This window comes from Trachemys scripta, chromosome 3 (genome assembly GCF_013100865.1).
Source record: "Trachemys scripta elegans isolate TJP31775 chromosome 3, CAS_Tse_1.0, whole genome shotgun sequence".
Classification (NCBI taxonomy): Eukaryota; Metazoa; Chordata; order Testudines; family Emydidae; genus Trachemys; species Trachemys scripta.
In genome coordinates this window covers 83,548,576-83,566,718 of record NC_048300.1, presented here as the reverse complement: position 1 = coordinate 83,566,718, position 18,143 = coordinate 83,548,576, and positions in this window count along the sequence as shown.

Here is an 18,143-nt window from a genome sequence, read left to right as displayed (position 1 = left end):
GAACTCATTGACTCTACCTGTCTAGGAATGACTTTCAACTTTACACGTCAGATCCTCAGCCCAACGTTGGCTGCTTTGCACCACTCCAGCATCACAAAGCAGTACTCAGGCAAGCTTAATTGTCCATGGGAGGATTTGCAAGTGGCACAAAATGCACCATAGTAACTTTTACGTGACCCGGACCCCATTGTAGGATGTTTATCCAGAGAAGAGAGAGAGGGGTCACACCATCTCTACACAATGGCTGCCAAAATAGCCCTGTGCGGGCTGAGGGCAGCTGGTGCTAAATTCAAAGATATTTTAACTTGGCTGTAGGTTCCACACAAGCACAGACTGACCCCACGGGCCAGGAGACTGTAAAGGATGCCTAAAGGTGCCCTTTGGTCTTGCACCAAGAACAGTGAATCTGGGCCTACATGCACATTACATGAAAGCAACATAGTACACACATGGCAAAGATCAGCCAAGACAAACATAGAGGACCAAATCCTCAGGTCCTTACTCAAGAAAAATGTCACTGGTGCCTGTATTCTAGAGTTCACAGACACACAGAGAGCACAATAGTGCCCTGAGAATTAGCTCATCAGATTAACAACTAAACTTTCTAGCTCCCTGATACATCAAGCTCAGTTATGGCTAAAAGCCTGAAATGCACTAAGCTGGAGGGAGAGGGGAATGAAGGAGAAGCAAAGAGGTGCACTGCCTGAGCAGCAGTTGCTGGAGGCATTATGCCGGTAGAGATTCAGGATAAGGCGTAATGCCTCCAGGGGGTGCTGGCAGGAGAGCTTTCAGCAGCAGTAGTAATTACTTCCACAGAACAGATGTAATGTGCATTACCTCAGAGCAGTGTTTAATTTGTGCCAGGGCTTGCCAGGGCTGAGCCCCTATGCTTGGCAGTTCACGGCCCCGGCACCTGTGGGCTTGCCACATCAGCTATGAAAGTAAAAAAATTGCTTGAGCCCCGGCACCTCTTTCATTACAAATTAAGCACTGCCTCAAAGCAGCCCTGCAGCTTTGGCCTGTGCATAAACAGTGTTCTTTCCCTGTCCAGACATGCCCTTTAGGAGCACTGCTGGCTTCGCTAATTGGCCTCTCCCTTGTGCTCAGGATGTGCAAACAGTCATACTGTGGCTGGTCCCCACATGGCAGCTGGCAGTGCTGGGGTGGAAGAGTCTCCCTGCATCATTTCTCTGCACCCCTCCAGCACTCCTGCTGGGGGCAGCAACATTTTGCTCTGATTACACAGGTGCCGCTTCCATTGACTTAAATTGGAGGTGCCCTTGTGTAACAGAGCTGAATTGACCCTTGGATGAGATCCAAAGCTCATTTAAGTCACTGGAAAGATTCTCACTGGCTTTAGTAGGCTCTGACTGTGAGGATCCCTCGTCTCTTTAACTCACAGAAATATTTTTATGACAAGTCAGTACACAATGGCAGGCACACAGTTTTAAAGCCCTGACTCCTTTGTCTCCTCTAGGAATATGTTTTTCCACTGAAACAGCCTGGGTAATTATAATGCTTTTCCCCAGCGAGGTGTTAAACTTCTCTCTGATTTCCTCTCTCATCTCCACCTAGTGGATTTAATGTATTTCCAGGTCAGTTCCCATACAGCTCCAACACTTTCTACGCCACTTGTTTAGAAAATTCAGCCAAGTCAGCTTGCTCAAACTGCTTTGTAGCTACCGTAGCCATTCGTTCTCAGCTGAACTGTGTTCTCAAGGATAAACTGAAAGTAGGTATTCTGCTCTTCCCAGATCAGTCAAGTAAACCTACTGGATCTGCTAGAGTGTCTTTTCAAATCACGCCCTCTGCAGCCAGTGAATGGTTCCCTACTGCCCCACACCTTTCAAAAGGTGTAGATTCAAGGCTTTTAAAAAAAAAGTTTTCAAAAATCTATATTGGGATAGGATTTGTTTTAAATCTCCCCCTGCCACTTACTGGGGCAGAGCGCACACACACACACACACACACACTTCCCTCCCTCATAGTCGGTACAGCACAGGGCATGCAGCCCCTGCTTCCCACTGCTGGGACACCAAGCATACAGCTCCTGTTTCTTCCCCCCATACCACTGATGAGGTGCAGCAGGGAGTCCCTGCTTCATGGTCTGCCAACCTCCAATTAGCTGCCTCTGAACTTTCTCACCTCTGTGGCTTGCTTGAGGGATTGATTCCTTCCTATTCACTATTTCTGACTCTGTAACCCAAGAAGTGTATGTTTCCTGCACTTCCTCAGGTCTGTGACCCACCATGTGGACGCAGTCTCAAAAACTCACCTTTGAGCCATATCTTTGTGGAAGGTGGAGAATGAGGAGGAATTGGTGTTGTCTACGTATGACCTGAACCTATTGGATTGCATCACACTGACATGCCAGATTATCTTCTTAATGTGAATATTGTTTTGCCAGGCAGAACAGAGAAATCATATTAGTAACTGTTCATGTAAAAAATTAAAAAATTAGACTTTTCCTTCAGAAAACTTAGGTTATATGCACACCACCACTTACTGTGATATAGCTTATGTTGCTCAGGGGTGTGAATAAGGACCCCCTTGAGCGATATAAGTTACACCAACCTAAGCACCAGTGTGGACAGCGCTATGTCGGTGGGAGAGCTTCTCCCACTGACATAGCTACCGCCGCTCATGGGGACTGAAGTAATTAAGTCAACGGGACAGCTCTCTCCCATCATCTTAGAGCATCTGCACTAGCTGTGCCACTGTGCACTCTGTAGTGTTGCAATAGCCTTAGACCACTTTTACTCCCTTTGGCAAGTTTTTTAATCAGAGTTTGGATTACTCTCTTCTCCTCCTTCCAACGTACCATAAAATGTAAATCGCTGACTGGCCTTTTAGTGTCTGTAACATACAAACCCTAATACACTTTCCTCAGTTTCCACTTCCCTAATGTTGTCAGAGGTTTCTTTGTTTTTGTTGTGGGTTGGGCAGAAGACGGGAGGTGGATAGCTCAAGAAATCTGACAGACTCACTTACCTATAGGACGTACACTGTGAAGGCAGTGGGAATGCAATCAAACTCCAACACACAGTATGGGCTCCTTCAAATGACTTTCCTCATGATGTGGTGTCGTTTCTTTGAGCACGAGGTAATGCAGTGTTCATGCTAGCTTAGTCCTGGCTTCTCTGAAGCAGATACTGTCAATCATTTCAGACTGTGTTGAATTGAATATTCTATTTTCAATATGGTGTTTACAGTTTTCCACTAAAGGTTAAGCAGAGACTACCAAACACATTTTACTGAGCAGTACATTCATTTATCCTTGAATTGGACTCCGGATACGAGAGGCATCAACTGTTCTATGCTTATTAAAGGTCTGTTTCTGTGATGTGCAAAGCATCCTCTGCTCCTATGGACTTTAATTGACGTTGAGGATGCGCTGCACCTTGTAAAAAGAGCTCAGCACTTCCAGGATTGGGCCCCAAAACTATAGCCCCCATCATCACGAATGACAATAATGTGTGATTTAATAATATTGTGCCTTGATGGATTTACTGAGGGATAAATATTTTTCATAGAATCTAGCACTCAGATACCACAGTCATAGATGTTTTAAAAGCAAGTAAATAGGTAGATCAGATAGATTATTTAGAACTAGATGCTAACAAGGGAGAAACAAGTGGATAAATATACCATGATAAGTGACTATTAAGTGGAAGTTCAGTTTTTAGAGAAGTACTCAAAAGTGAAGATGCTCATCCACAACCTCTTGAATTTGCAAAACTAAGCTAGAAATCTCTGTTTCAACATCTTGGCTTCCAGCACTGATCAGAACTGTGAAACTGAAAAATAACAGGAAGGAAAAGTTACAATCAAATTATTCATAATAGTTTTGGTTCATGTTTGATTCAACATTTGGCTGAAGGTTTGGGTGGGAAGATCTTATTTTAGCCAATTCACTCATCCCAAACAAAATACAGATCTCAATGTTCATATTAATCAGGGATTCTGTGAATTATAGTGAGGAGCATTAAGATTCAAAAAAAGAGTGGGCAGCATAAGGGCCTTCATTGTAATCAGAAATCTAAACATCCTCACAACCTAGACTGCTAGAAAGGTTGCATAATGATGCTCACATATTTAAGTGTTGGATCCTTTAAAAAAAAAAAAAAAAACAGGGTTGCAAAACCTGTATTTTGAAATGTCACCACTCTCACTGAGCCTACAGAGAAAATGTCCAGGGTGAATCCATGAAGGAGGCTGAAGAATAACATTTCACATGTCTATGGTAACTTCCACCTGAGGATCTCAGGGTGCTTTACAAATACGGAAGAATTAAGCCTCACAAACCTTATTAGGCCTTGTCTAAACTAAGACAAGTGGTGTTTTATTCAGATGTTAGCTAACACATCTTAAGTGCTGTTTAAAAATGTGTTAGCACCTACTATAGACAAGTTATAATATTTATAGCTGACCATAGTCAACCCTGGGCTCCCACTTGAGTTGACCACAAGGCCTTAGTTAGTTAAGTATCACTGGCTTCATTTTGTAGATGGCAAAACTAAGGTACAGAAAGATGAAATTGGCCTAAAACCACGTGGTCGGTAGCACGGCCAGGAACAGAACCCTGATTTCTCGATTCCCAATCCTGTGTTCTTACACCCACTAAATACCAATTGATTCCTATCTAAGATGTTGAGTCAGGATGAGGAGTGACAGCGTATTGCTAAGGCAGCATAAGGATAAGTTACAACTAACACTGTACCTTCTCACCCCCAGCACCCCAGAGGCACCTAAGGGTATGTCAACACCACAATCCAAGGGGTGTCTACAGCTTGGGGAGACATACCCAAGCTAGCTTTATCCATGCTAGCCTGGCTAAAAATATCTGTATAGATGTGGTGGGATGGGCTTTAGTGCAAGCTATACAAGCATGCCAGAGAGACTGGTTACCTACTTGTGTTGCTAGCCCGTGCTGAAACCAGTGCCCCTGCATCTACATTGCTATTTTTAGTGGCACTAGTGTAGGTATGTCGATCTGTAATACAGTTACACCTCGGATTGCAGTGTAGACTTAGCTAAGGCCCCTTTTGCACATTTTTCACTGCTCCGTTCAATATTCTCAGTCAGCTTTGTTGCAAACGAGGGACTGGACTTGATGAACGATTATCACTTTTCAATAATGCGGGTCTCTGGAATGGCCTCATCTTAAACTCACTTTACTCCCCTTACCTACCCATCACCCTCCAAAAAAAAACTTGCTAAAGAGAGACAATTACCCTTTATTTGTTGCACGTTCATTCCTTACCATAGGAAACCAAAGCAGCCTCTGACTTCTTTTTATTTTGGTCAGACTCTGTTTGTTCCAGGCTTTGTTCTTCCGATGAGGCCATCGACTCACCTCCCTTATCTTCAATCTGTAATTAGCAGAAATTAAGGGGGCTGATAGAAATGACAATCAAAAATAAGAAAATAAACAAAAGGATCAGGGAGGAAGTGAAGGGTGGGGGTGGGGAAATCAAACAGCTCTCCCTGTGGAGAAGGTCATCCCAGTGAAGAGGAGCAGGTGAAATCAACGGCTTTTGGCTCTGCGGTGAAGGGAGTCAATCTGTCAGGCAGATTGATGGCAGTCACTCAGCCTCTCAGAGGCACCACCTGTCCCTGCCAGCACAATGTCAATTCTGAATTCATTTGCATAGCACTCCCCCTGGGGCCACATTTCACAGTTCCACAGCTGTGAGAGCAACCAGTGGAGCAGGAGAGATAATACAACTCTCCTCCCTGAGACTGAAGCTAAAGTCCTCTTCATTTCAAATAGAAGAGGAAGAGCGATTGTGATATAGGCTGTGTCTGTGTTTTTAACATCAAGATCGGTATCTCAGTGTAAACTCCTAGCAGAGGCAAGGCACAGGTAGTTTTTACCTTATGTAGCTAGTCAAGGTCAACCCTATGCCCCTTCCCACATCTACGGTTCAGCTCGACTAGCTACCTACCTGTGCCTTATCTCTACTGGGATTTCTCAAGTTAGTTATCTCTTTTGCAGTGAAGACAGCCATAATGGGAAGGCCTGCCTAAGTGTGCAGGGCGAAGTGCATTTAGTGAGATAGATCGGATAGTGATCTCTCACGCTTCCCCACAGAACTTGGCCTGTCCACCTCTACAATTCTGCAACAACTTGGACAAAGTGTTGGGATTTCCCCCCCCCCACCATATGATGGTAGCATCAGCAAGCACATTTTCAATTGAGACCTCAACCAGATTTCCAAAGAGCTCTCCAGAAGCGACATACTTCTAATTCAGGAGCACACGCAGGAGTTCCTCTTTAAATATTTTCCATTTGGACTACAGATTGGGGCTCATTGTTATTCTGGCTGAACTGGTGAACCCAGTCCCCAGTTGGACCACACCAGCTATTTCAAACTGCATTAAAGAAACTGCCCTGCCTCTTTTCATCCAGGCAACTATTATATATAATTTGCACATAAAAAGGGCATGAAGATTCCATAACTCAAAACTTGCCAATAAACTAGCTATTTAAACAACACGATTACTGTCTATTGTGCCCAAAAATTGCAACTCCCAGTGACTCCTATTGGAGTCATGGGTGCTCAGCACCACTGTAAGGAACCGAATTCAGGAAAGCACTTAAGCACATGTTTAAAATGAAGCACGTGCTGAAGCCTTGATTCAACAAGGCACTTAATCCCTCTTGCAACAAGCTTTAAACATGTGCCTAACTTTAAGCATGTGAAATGTTATGCATGTGCTAAAGTACTTTGCTGACCTGGGGTCTAAGTCTGGCCATTTTTATTTACATCCCCAAATATGCACTTAGGTGTCCAACTTATGGCTGCCAGCTTTGAAACTTTTGGCCGTAACTCCTCTGCCTCAGTTTCTCCATCTCTAAAAAAATAAAATGGGGCTAAAATGTACTAACCTCTTGATGCGTTGTGAGGATTTAATAGTTAAAGTCGGTAAAGCAGCCAAGACAATAAATGCTAAGTATTCTTAGGAAGAGTAACTATTAAAGTAAACAATCAATGCTGGTTTTTGCATTGTTTATATGTGAGACAATGCTTAGATTTTCTGTACTCCTCTTCTCATCTTTCAAAACTTGAGCTGCTAATTCACTTGCTTTGTTGTTTTTTTTTTAACATAGAGCTTCTTTAAAATAAATAAATATTCATTTTGCATGCATGAATGTTGAATATATTAACCCAGCTGGTGAAATAATTGTGAGGTACTTTGCCTTAATTACAGCACAGCGATATGGTGCAGTTAAACATCCATATAATTTTATATTACTGCCCTTAAGGGCCTTACTTGGAGTCAAACTTTTTTTTAAAAAAACAAGATTTAATTTGTAAGTGTCAAGGAAATGAGAAAAAATGACTTCACTATAGATCCTTCATATTTTTCCCTTCAGTTTTAGTCTCACTTCTGAAGATTAACGTAAACATATGGGGGGAAAGGATCTTCCTATTCCATCATGCTTTAGGGAACTTTGTTCTTGTTTTCCCAATTCTATTTTAGACCCCAATCTCATTTTGTCGTAAACTACAGTGGTTCATTAAGAAACATTAGGAAATAGCCAATTGTATTATCTTCCAGCAGATACTCCCTCTCTTATGCCTCCCTAAGCACCAGCTCTACTCTTTCTGCATTGCACAGCTCCCCAGGAGATCATTTCAGCAGAAATGTCCCCTTTAACAAAACAAATAAGTGGCACTTAGGATTTTTTCTTTGCTAGATTGTTATGAGAAGTTAAATGTTTAGCGTACCCATTGCTGTGGCTTACAGGGACAGACAAAATTTAAAAAAAAATAAGCACACAAAATTAAACTGCCAGCAATGGGCAGCACAAACAGCCCCTTCCTGTACTGCCCCAAAGTATCGGAAGAGAAACCGTCTCAGTGTTGGTCCATAATCAAACAAGTACTTAACCAGAAAGCTCTTCTTTCTACTGCACCTTGAAGGTTAGTAAATTTGAGAACGGATAGAACACTGCAGGTAGCAAGTTCCACCCCAGGCATTATCAGCAGAAGCGTCTCAGTTGAGCTCAGTCTTTGTGATGGTGCGTATGGAGAGAAGCAGGCATTGATGTGATCAATCTTAGCAATCACTGAGCACCAGTCCCCTGACAATCTCAAATCACTTTACATTCCATTTTAAAATTGAGGAAACAGGCACAAAATGAGTTGCTCAATGTCACCCAGAGAGTAACAGAACCCAGGTCTCTCTACTCCCAGTCGTGTGCTCTGACTGCTAGACAAGCCTACCTTGCTTAGGAAGTCAGGTTCCAAAGCACAGAGAACTTTATAAATTAAAGCCAACAGCTTAGACTGCACTTTGGAGCAGATTGCTACCAGAGCCGTTTCACTATCACAGGAGTAACATGCTTGTGGCAACACACTAAGCTATGCAGGCAGGCCACAGCCTTCTGTTATACAAAAGCTCTGCATCAGAGAAGGTGGGTGCTTAGATACAGTGTGGGCAGTGGCCATGCAAGCTTCCCATACTACTGCCTGTTGCCACGTGCAGTGCCCCAGACCTGGAAAGACCATTTCTCTGGAAGTAAGAATTCAGTCTCCATGTCAAGAAGCAGGATCTATGAGTTCAGAGATCTGGGCTCCAGGTAAAAAGGGGCCATTGTATCCACAAAGTTTTTATTCAAGGACTCATGAGAGAGACCCGTAGCTAGATAGCTGTGGTCAGCCATGCCAGTACTGCCAATACCAAGCCTTCAAAAATCATGCAACAGACCCTTCCCTTCCCCATCCCCCACCCCAAAATTATGAGACGAGCTTAAAAATAATAAGATTTTTAAGATCTAATGAACTGGAGAGGTGGGAGTTTGATCTGCCTTCTGATTTGAGCTGTTAGCAGGTAGCCACCCAGACTGATTATGTGTGATCATTTCAGTTCAGGTTCAAAACTCAACCTTAAAGGCACACACATAATCAGTCTTCCCATTGGCTGCTTGGAGGGAGCTGTCACTCTATCCCTCTCCATTGCCATCCCCTGTCATTAATGTCTACCTCCCTGCCTTACCCAATATCCTGTCCCACTGTGGCCTTCTCTTGTGATTTTATTGAGATTCTTGTGCTACTTGGTGTTTGCCTTGAAGCCCCAGCTGCTGAAGTTAAGATTTCAATTTTTTTGTGTAATATGAAACACTATTTTTTGTAATGAAAGTATGAAATAGTTTTGGCTAGTGCTGTAGTGCTATTGGCCAGTCAGGCCAGAATGGAAGGACTTAGCCTGGGGTATTGGTTGGTGTTATGAGAACAGAAAAGAGACAGAAAGTCACTTTCTTCTACACTGAACAAGGAACTTAATTAGAATGAAGAAAACAATATTAGCCCCAAAGGCCAGCACACACTCACTCTAGACTTTCTACTGAGAACCATCCCCTGTTCTGCCCCCACCAGCCTGTCTCCCTGCAGCAGTTTCAAACAATACACATCCTGGGTTCCCCAGCTTCCACCAGGTTACATTAAAGTGGCATCTCTTTGGGATCTGGTGACTTGGGAAAAGAGGCGGTGCATCACGAAGAGCAACCAGCCCAATCTGCATGTGACTGATGTGAGTGTGGCAGACACAACATGTACAGGGGCTGTTGCCTGTCTATGTTCCCTGAATCCTGAAGCCAAAAGGACCCACAGCCAATCATCAGCCACACAGTGCAGATGTCCACCACTAGCACAGAGCAGCAAAAGAGCAATGGGGATCTAAATGGGAGCACTGGAGGGGGACAATGAGCGGTCACGTCTCAAAGAGGGGAAGCTGAATTATAGGAGAAGAGGCCCTGAGGTATGAGCAGGTCAGAAGAAGAAATGTCTTCCTCAGAGAGAGGATACTAGGCTAGATAGGCCATAGGTCTGATTTAGCAAGTCCTATGTTCCTATTAATTCTGGTCCCCATTTAAAGTTCCCTGTCATATGCAGAACACTCTTGACATATTGGGCAAGATCTAGCAACAGATTAATAATGAACTCTGGTTTTCCTTTGGGAGCAGATCAGTGTATGGTTCCCAGGACCTGTGGGATTTCTCTCCTATCAGATAAGGTCTGTGTTATTTAAAATAGAAAAGTATGGTACAGATAGTAATCTGTTTTTTCTTTTCTTTTTATAAATAGAACATTCATGTCCAATCCCACTCCATTTTATTTTATTTTTAAAATGTAGCTACTCCAACCTGGCTTAACTAAGTCAACGGGAGAACCCCACTCATTGCTGTAGTTAGTGCTGCAGCTGTATTTCATTTCAAGTGTTGACAAGCACTTAAACCAAATGAGTAATGAGGGGATGTCCCCCTCTTTTCCTTCCCAGGAATCAATAGAGTGAGTAAATAGACATGGCTAACCTAAGGTGATTCTTTTTATCCCCTGTCTCCCTCTCCCTTCAGAGCCTGACTCTCTTTACACAGGCCCAGGTAGACAAGCCAACATAACAGGGAATAAAGGAACTAATTACAATAAGTTACAGAATTCTAACATGCAGCAAAAATGGTGGGGAGGGAGAATTAAAGGGCACCAATTAAACAAAGAACTCTCTTAGCATAGCTAGGCAGCAGGCCAGTTCCACCCATCCACCTGCCACCTAAACCTCTGAGAATCAAAGGAAGAGGAATGTGGTTAATACTGCAGTAGCATTTAGGGGCCCCTGTCATGGACTAGGACCCTATTGTTCTAGGTACTGTACAAATATCAAACCAAAGGCTGTCCCTGCCCTGCACTCCTCATTAACTGAACTTTGTCTAATTTCCAGTTATCTCTTCTTTATAACTACCTGAGGGATTTTAATTACATATTCAGTCACTGAAGTATCTAAATTTGTATGATGATAACATTGATTAAAGAAGAGGAAAATGTATTCTTACTCTCCTTTTATAAACATAACCTAATCCCAACAAAGGCTGTTTTATTATAAACTTAACACACATTTTAATATAGGAGCGCTCATCATCAGCTACATTTTCTTTTACTACCTTTCTTAAACAAGAAAATAGTAAAAGCATACAGCTGAGCTTGTAAGAGTTCAGCTCTGTGCCTCTCATTTGGCTTCTCTCTTTGCTATGGAATTCTGCTGGGCTTATGTATTCATTATTTAGATCCATCTTGATTTTCGGAAAGACCCAACAATGGCATTGCTTCCTCTTGATTACTGAAATCATTAATTTGATTCCTGTAGATGGCTAGAGTCTTGAAGGATACCCAAGAGCAAAAGCTGTACCTTTCCTCTCCCTCTTCTCTTTGCAGAAATATACAGCATTCTTTGAGTGGAGGAACAGACATCAAGGAATACATTTTTCTTTCCTTTGTAAATTGAATTCCTCTACTGAGTTAATTTGGAGATCCTTTCTTTGGGTCTTGGAATTTTAAAATAACCTTCCAGAAGCAGCAATGATAATTTTATCATCAAGAGGCCTTGGGGAAGTGCTTCAATGAACTCTTTCTGGCCCCAATTCAGCAAAGCACTTACGCTTGTCATTAACTTTAAGCACGGGGTTAACTGCTTTGCTGAGTCAGAGTTTCCATTTCAGTATCAGGCTCAGAGAGCTCCATGGCAAATACATAACATCATTTGTATAAGACAGCATCTCTCCTACTGCCTCTCCTTCTGGAGGACCCTCTGAGCAAAATTTTTATCTTTTCTCTCCATCTTCCTGATTTCCCATCCTGTTTGCTGTTTATTAATTTCCATTTGGCTTGTCTTCACTAGCCCAAGTTCAGTGCTTCACTTCTTGTGCTATTGTGCAGCACCTGTCAAATGGTTAATAAATATTCACTCTTTTAGGCATGTTACAAGTGTAAATCAGGCATCTGCTTTCTGACATAGGATGGGCACTTAACAGGTGCGGCTAGAGCCATTGCAGAGGAACTAGACTATACTATATTTTCAGCTTGGGCATCATCATCCTCTCTTTGATTCACTCTTTCTAAAGCAACTGATAAATCAGAGAGTGTGAAGAAGCCAGACAAGCCGAATGGGAGCCTAACAAATGAACAGGATCATGTTCTCAAACTGTAAATAGCATTGAAGGATTTGTTCACCAATGATGCAGATCTCTGGTGGACATTTTGCCATAGTTCTGAAAGGAATAAATAATGATTAGTGACTGATCATAGAGTGCAGGCACTTTATTTTAGACAGCTTCTTGTTATTAATTTTGTACCACACCTGAGTGTGGAAGCAACTTTGGAGCGGATGGCTGCTCAGGCTAGTGGAAGATGTGAGTGTTGCAGAAGCAGCACACTTAATCTCCTGGAAAAAGCTTGTCTGCTATACTCTAGTCTGCAATGCTCTGAGAGCAGACATGGTTGCCACCAGTTAAATTATAGAGGGAAGATGCTAGAATCTATTGTGGTAATTCTGATTGAATAAATGGGCCCAGAGAGTCAAAGGTGTTAACACAACCTTATCATTGTACAACACTAAACATGGTTTTGGAGGTATGTACAGAGACCTCAGCCTGCTTTGTCACATGGCCACAAAAACACTAATTTTTTATAACCAATTAAGGATTTTAAAAAAGGAAGAGAGAACAGCAGCTAAACATTTAACAGTAAATAAGGAGTGGTAAATAAGGCTTTTATTTTAACAAAATACCTTATTCCCTTTAGCTGTAAAGAGCACAAGTGCTGGGGTTACTCTGTATCCCAAAACCTTAGGATGCCAGTAGCATGCCAGGTGTACTGTGTCTTGGAGGCAAGCACTGCATAAGAACATAAGAGCGGCCATACTGGGTCAGACCAAGGTTCCATCATCCTGTCTTCCTGCAGGGGCTTCAGCAGCCAGGCCTTGTAGGCCCTAGCCCTTATGGATCCCAGTAACCACTCAGACATGGGACTAAGTGAAAGGACATTTCACTAGGGTAGCAGGAGAGGGAAAGGTTGCAGGTACCCTGGGTACAGAGGCTAAACAGTTACAGTTCCAAGTAAGCAATAGTGGTTCTGGTTTGGGTCCCTGGGGCAGCCCAGATGAGAGTCAGGGCCATTCAGGCCTAGTGCCTAGTTCTGTCCAATCTCTTCAAGCAAACAGGCATTTGCAGGTTTCCAAGCCAGACACAGTTAATATCTCTCATTGGGGGCCCCTCTGCATTGGCTCCCTGCCCAGCCCCTGCTGCTTCCTTGTAAGCCCCACACAGACTTGCACCAGCTGTAATGTCCAGCCGTCACAGCCTGTTCCATGTGCGGCTCTGCATACAGTTCCTGGCGCCTCTCTCCAGCTCTCTGCTGCCATGCAGCTCCCACTGCCAAACAGAGCCCAGCCACTTCCCAGTTCAGGACCTTCCCCATTACCCAGCCAGGGGAAAGAGACGTGCAATGGGGAAGGGGCTGATGGGAAACACAGTCCCTGCTTAACCAGGAGGAAAGGGATATCAATGGGGAGGAGCTAGTGGAAGCTGTAGTCCCCTGCTTTGCAGGTTCATCACAACAGATTTGAAAAGGAAAAATGGACTTGTCTTCTATATAGCATTAGAGATGGTATTAACTGTCCTTTTTGGTGACAAGAGAAAAAGTTAGCTGAGATGGGCTGGGGTGGCTGTTGTTAGAGTCCGACCCTACTTCCTGGAAGGCCAAACAAGACAACCACACACAAAAGGGAGAAAAAAGAACAACAAAGGCAGAAAATGCAGCTGCCATCTCTGGTGCTGACTCTCATATACAACCTTGCTGCTGGAGAAAGATGGCAACAGCACACCATATGATCAGCCTCTCAGAGACCTTGCAAACTTTTACCAGCAGCAGGCAGCTAAAAGCAATGTCCTAAGCAGGCTTTCTTGTTGTGGGCTCACAGTAATGTTGCAAAAGATGCAGTCTTTGCAGCTTCGCCAGACTCTTATTGAACAGAAGGCCAAAAGGGAAGATGGGAAAGAAGAAGTAAGGTGCAGGAAGGAAAAGGCCATGAGTAGGGCCCTACCAAATTCACGGCCATGAAAAACACATCACAGACTGTGAAAACAGATCTGCCCCATGAAATCTAGCTATTGTAGGGGAGGAAGAGGGACAGAGCTGGAGACACCCCAGCCGGGGTCTCCCACTGTGCAACAGGCTCCTGCTGTTAGTCCCGGTGGGGCTGGGGAGGGATGGGACTTCCTCTTCCCCTGCACAGCCACTCTCAGGGGGTGATCAAGCCCACCTCTGGGTACTTTCCCCAGCTGCAGGAAGCTCCGTGGCTGCGCTGCCTTCAGAGCCCAGCAGAAGTGAGGGTGGCAATCCTGTGACCCTCCTACAACAGCTTTGCGCCCCCGCCCCCCCCCCAACCCATGGTCCCTTTTTGGGTCGGGACCCCACAGTTACAACACTGTGAAATTTCAGGTGTAAACATCTGAACTCATGCTATTGACTATTTCTAAAATTCTATAACCGTGAAATTGACCAAAATGGACCATGAATTTGGTAGGACCCTAGCCAGGAGGGAGGATATGAGAGCAGGAAACCAAGGTTCACATCCCAGCTGCTGATCAGGATTTATCCAAAAGTGGTGGAGGTAACAATGTCATTGGGTTGCACTCTCTGGCCTGGTCAGGACATCTCTCAGGATGAGTTCCATGAAAGCAATGTCACGGTGGATGGTAGATCCCAAGCTCCCAGGAGATGGTGGAAGTGGTAGCCATGATGGAAGAGACTGCTACTTTCAGTTCAATGGTCCTCCATTTTTGTGATCCCCCTGAAGCCTCTTTTTAAGGACCCCCAAAGGGGATGATGTTCAGAATATCCCATCCACTCATTATTCTTTCTACAAAATAGGCCTACTTTCCAACACACCAACTCTGGTTCATTAACTTCTTTTTCTATCGTCCATTTGTTTACCAGTCATGATTTTAAAACAGTCCTTGGGCGGTACAAATAGCCCTTTTTTATTGTGTGTGTGTGTGAGGGGGGGTGGGACTAATCTAGTCTGTTTTTAACTTTTGCTGACTTTTTATACACACCATTATGTAACAACGCTGATTTGGCATTTCATTAGCTTAGACAACTTAGAACACAGGCCTCTGCACAAAAGATCACTGTAGTCTTAAAGGGGTAGATGAAATTAAAATCTAATGACCCCATCAAGCACAACATAATCATGGTCTCAAGAAATAGGTGGGACTAGAAAAGGAGAGATACGTACTGGAATAGGAACCTGAGTGGAATTAGTAGAGCAGAACATATGCAAATACCCAAACCTTCTGTAGAAGAGGAAAGAAACAACAATTAGTTTGATTTCTGGATAAAACCTAATATTTGTAATAAGCTACGAAACATTTCTATAAAAACTTAAAGTATTGGATACTGTGACAGAGTGCTAGGTATGAAACCCTGAGTCAGCACTCTGTTCACAGCAGCTCCAATCAGGCATAGCAGATTGGAACTGACGAGGTAGACCTGGGCCTAATTTGTGGATGGGGCAGGGAAGAAAGGCTAATTAAGCCATTAGCCAGAGCCCACAAATAGGCACAGGAAGGAAGTGAAAAGGGGGAAGCACGCAGTGAGAGGGAGAGAGAGATTGCTCTCCCTCTGCTTGTAAAGGCGTAAGGTATGCTGGGAAGTGGGTGGGACTCAATTATAAATAAACTGCACAGGGTGTTGAACCAGCACAAGGGTCTCTGCATGGTTTGTCGACTGAGAGAGAAGCAGGACAGAGGAGGCCCTGTTACTGTAGCTAGTACACCAAAGCGGGCAACGTATCAGGTCAGAAGTTTCAAAAAACACTTAACAATGCCCAGTACCTCACATGTACTTTGTACTCAAAACAATGAATCCAGCCTGGGCAGGGGAGATTTCACATAAAGATGCCAAATGCTTTCTTTATTTTCAGACACTGAAACTTGATCTGGAAAGGGGCTTGTAAAACTTTCTTTCTTCTCAGGTCAGAGTGGAAGATCACAACACATTTAGGCCAGTGATTTAAAAGCTGGACAATTTTTAAACATGAGGAAAGAGCTCATTATGGGAGTGTATATGTTTGTGCCTGTGGAAAAGGCACAGACAGGGCCAGATGCTGAGCTGTCCTTCTCAGGAGCCATAGATCTGCCACCTGACTATATGCCCCCCAGCATGACTTTGAGCCCTCCTTTAGCTGTTCCCCAGAAGAATCTATGGGCCACTTGATCCTGGTCTGCACTTAAAATTTAGGTCAATCTAGTTATGCCATTCAGCGGCGTGAACAATTCACATCCCTTGTCACCATAGTTAAACCAACCTAGCTCCTGGAGTACGCACCTCTAGGCCAACGGAAAAATTCTTCTTTTGACCTAGCTACTGCTGCTCAGGGAAATAGATTACCGACACTGATGAAAAAAACCCTTGAACAGTTTGATTCTTAGAAAGAATATGAAGTACAAGCATGTGTAGATAAAGGTAGGACACTTGTGTATAACAGAGCCCTCACTCCTGGATCAAAGAGTGAGTTACATTGCAGAGGGGTTTTAGACCCAAAGATTGCTGTTTGCATTCCAAGGGGAAAATTAATGGGATTTGCCAAAGGGCCTTCTGAAGAAAGGATAATAGCATGTGAGTGACAATGAGAAGATCTATTATACTGAATCCTATTGACACTAAATGGTTTTAAAGGAAACACTTTGGTGTTGTGTGGTCTGCAAGCTATTGTACTGCATGGTTCAAGGGATAGGAAATGAAATACAGGGCCTTTTCTCTGCCACTTCTAACGACTGCACAGACTGTACAGGAATTCACAGTATGAAAAGCTGTGTAACAAATTTCATTTTGTAGTAATTCCCAGTTTAGGATATTGAGGTCACGCAAAGGGGCCAAAGAGCGCTCTGCAGTTCCTGACTTTGAGAGATCATTTTTGGTTTCTTTTGTTGTTTAATTGGGAGCTGTTTGAAAGCTGCTCAAAGGTTTTCAAAGTCAGTAGTCTTGGCAGAGCTGGATTAGTGGACAGTGCAAATAAGGCTGCCTGTGATAAATTGCATTTATCCTGCGCACATGACTGTATATGGGAGTGTAAGGGGTTTTACTGGCACTCATTTGGGATGAGCTGCACAGCTATTGGAGCTTTGTCCCATGTGAATAACTTGTGTGTGTTTAAAAGTACTTCTTTAGAATAGAGTAATCCAGCAATGATATTAAGTAGTTCTGTGCATTTATCCGATGGCCCACATTTAATCTTTAGCATTAATTACTGGGAATGAAGGTCTTAAAAAAAGGGGGGGAGGGTTGTCTAACTAGTGTTAATGATCTGGGGAAAGCCCCCTAAGGATAATACTCTTCTGTTTTTAAGAAAGAGCTAAAGCTGAATGTATGTTTCAGTGGAATCCAGCTAACACCCACCCACAAATTACACTATTTTAAACAAGAGTTCTACACCTTAAAAAGGTCTGGAAATAACTAGTTAAGGAATCTAAACCAGGTCACCCAATACCAAATAACTTTGATCACATGCTATCATCCTACCCAACCTTAATTTTATCCTTCTGTTTTATTCTGTAATAAAAATACAGTGATGGATGTATAAGGTTGAATAAGCATTATAAAAATCAGTGTAGATGAAGGAATAATGATCCAGGGTACATGAAGTTATGTCAGCATTCTATGTTTTTCCTCAAAGTGTGATATTTAGGTGGAGAAGAATAATATTTTGAGTAAAATTGGAATGAGTGATCTGCCTGATGTTGCAGATCTGAATAAGTGTATGTACCTCTTTCAAGTTTTTATTTTAAATATACTGTGTTCCAACTACAACAAGTAACTGTTTCTAGTGAGTAACGCTACAGCTTAGAGTTATAGCATATGGAGAATGTATTCTTGTAACACCAATAAACAGTTAATCTAGTGCTCTGGTTATTGCAATAAGTATCATCAGCAAGCATGGGGGTGCACTGTGGCAAAACCAGAAGTGGAATACATGGAAAAAGAAATGAAACAGGATACTGAAGAAAACAGTTTCTTTCAAGGCAGATCATGCAAAAAGCTCAAGCTAACCCCAGAGCTGAAGCTTACAGGAATTGTTGAAAAGGCCTAGAGATGATTTAAATTGTGTTTCCAACTTTACCTAACCTCTACTGCAGTCACAAAACTCAGAGAATGTCACACAAGAATACTTCTAACCATCACAGGATAAGATGCCCAGCTTCGTCATTCTCCCTAACAGCGACGGCTTTGTTCTGGGCACGTATAAAGCATATTTACCAAATTAAAATTAAACATATGTGAGAGAAACGTGCTGCCTTCAGA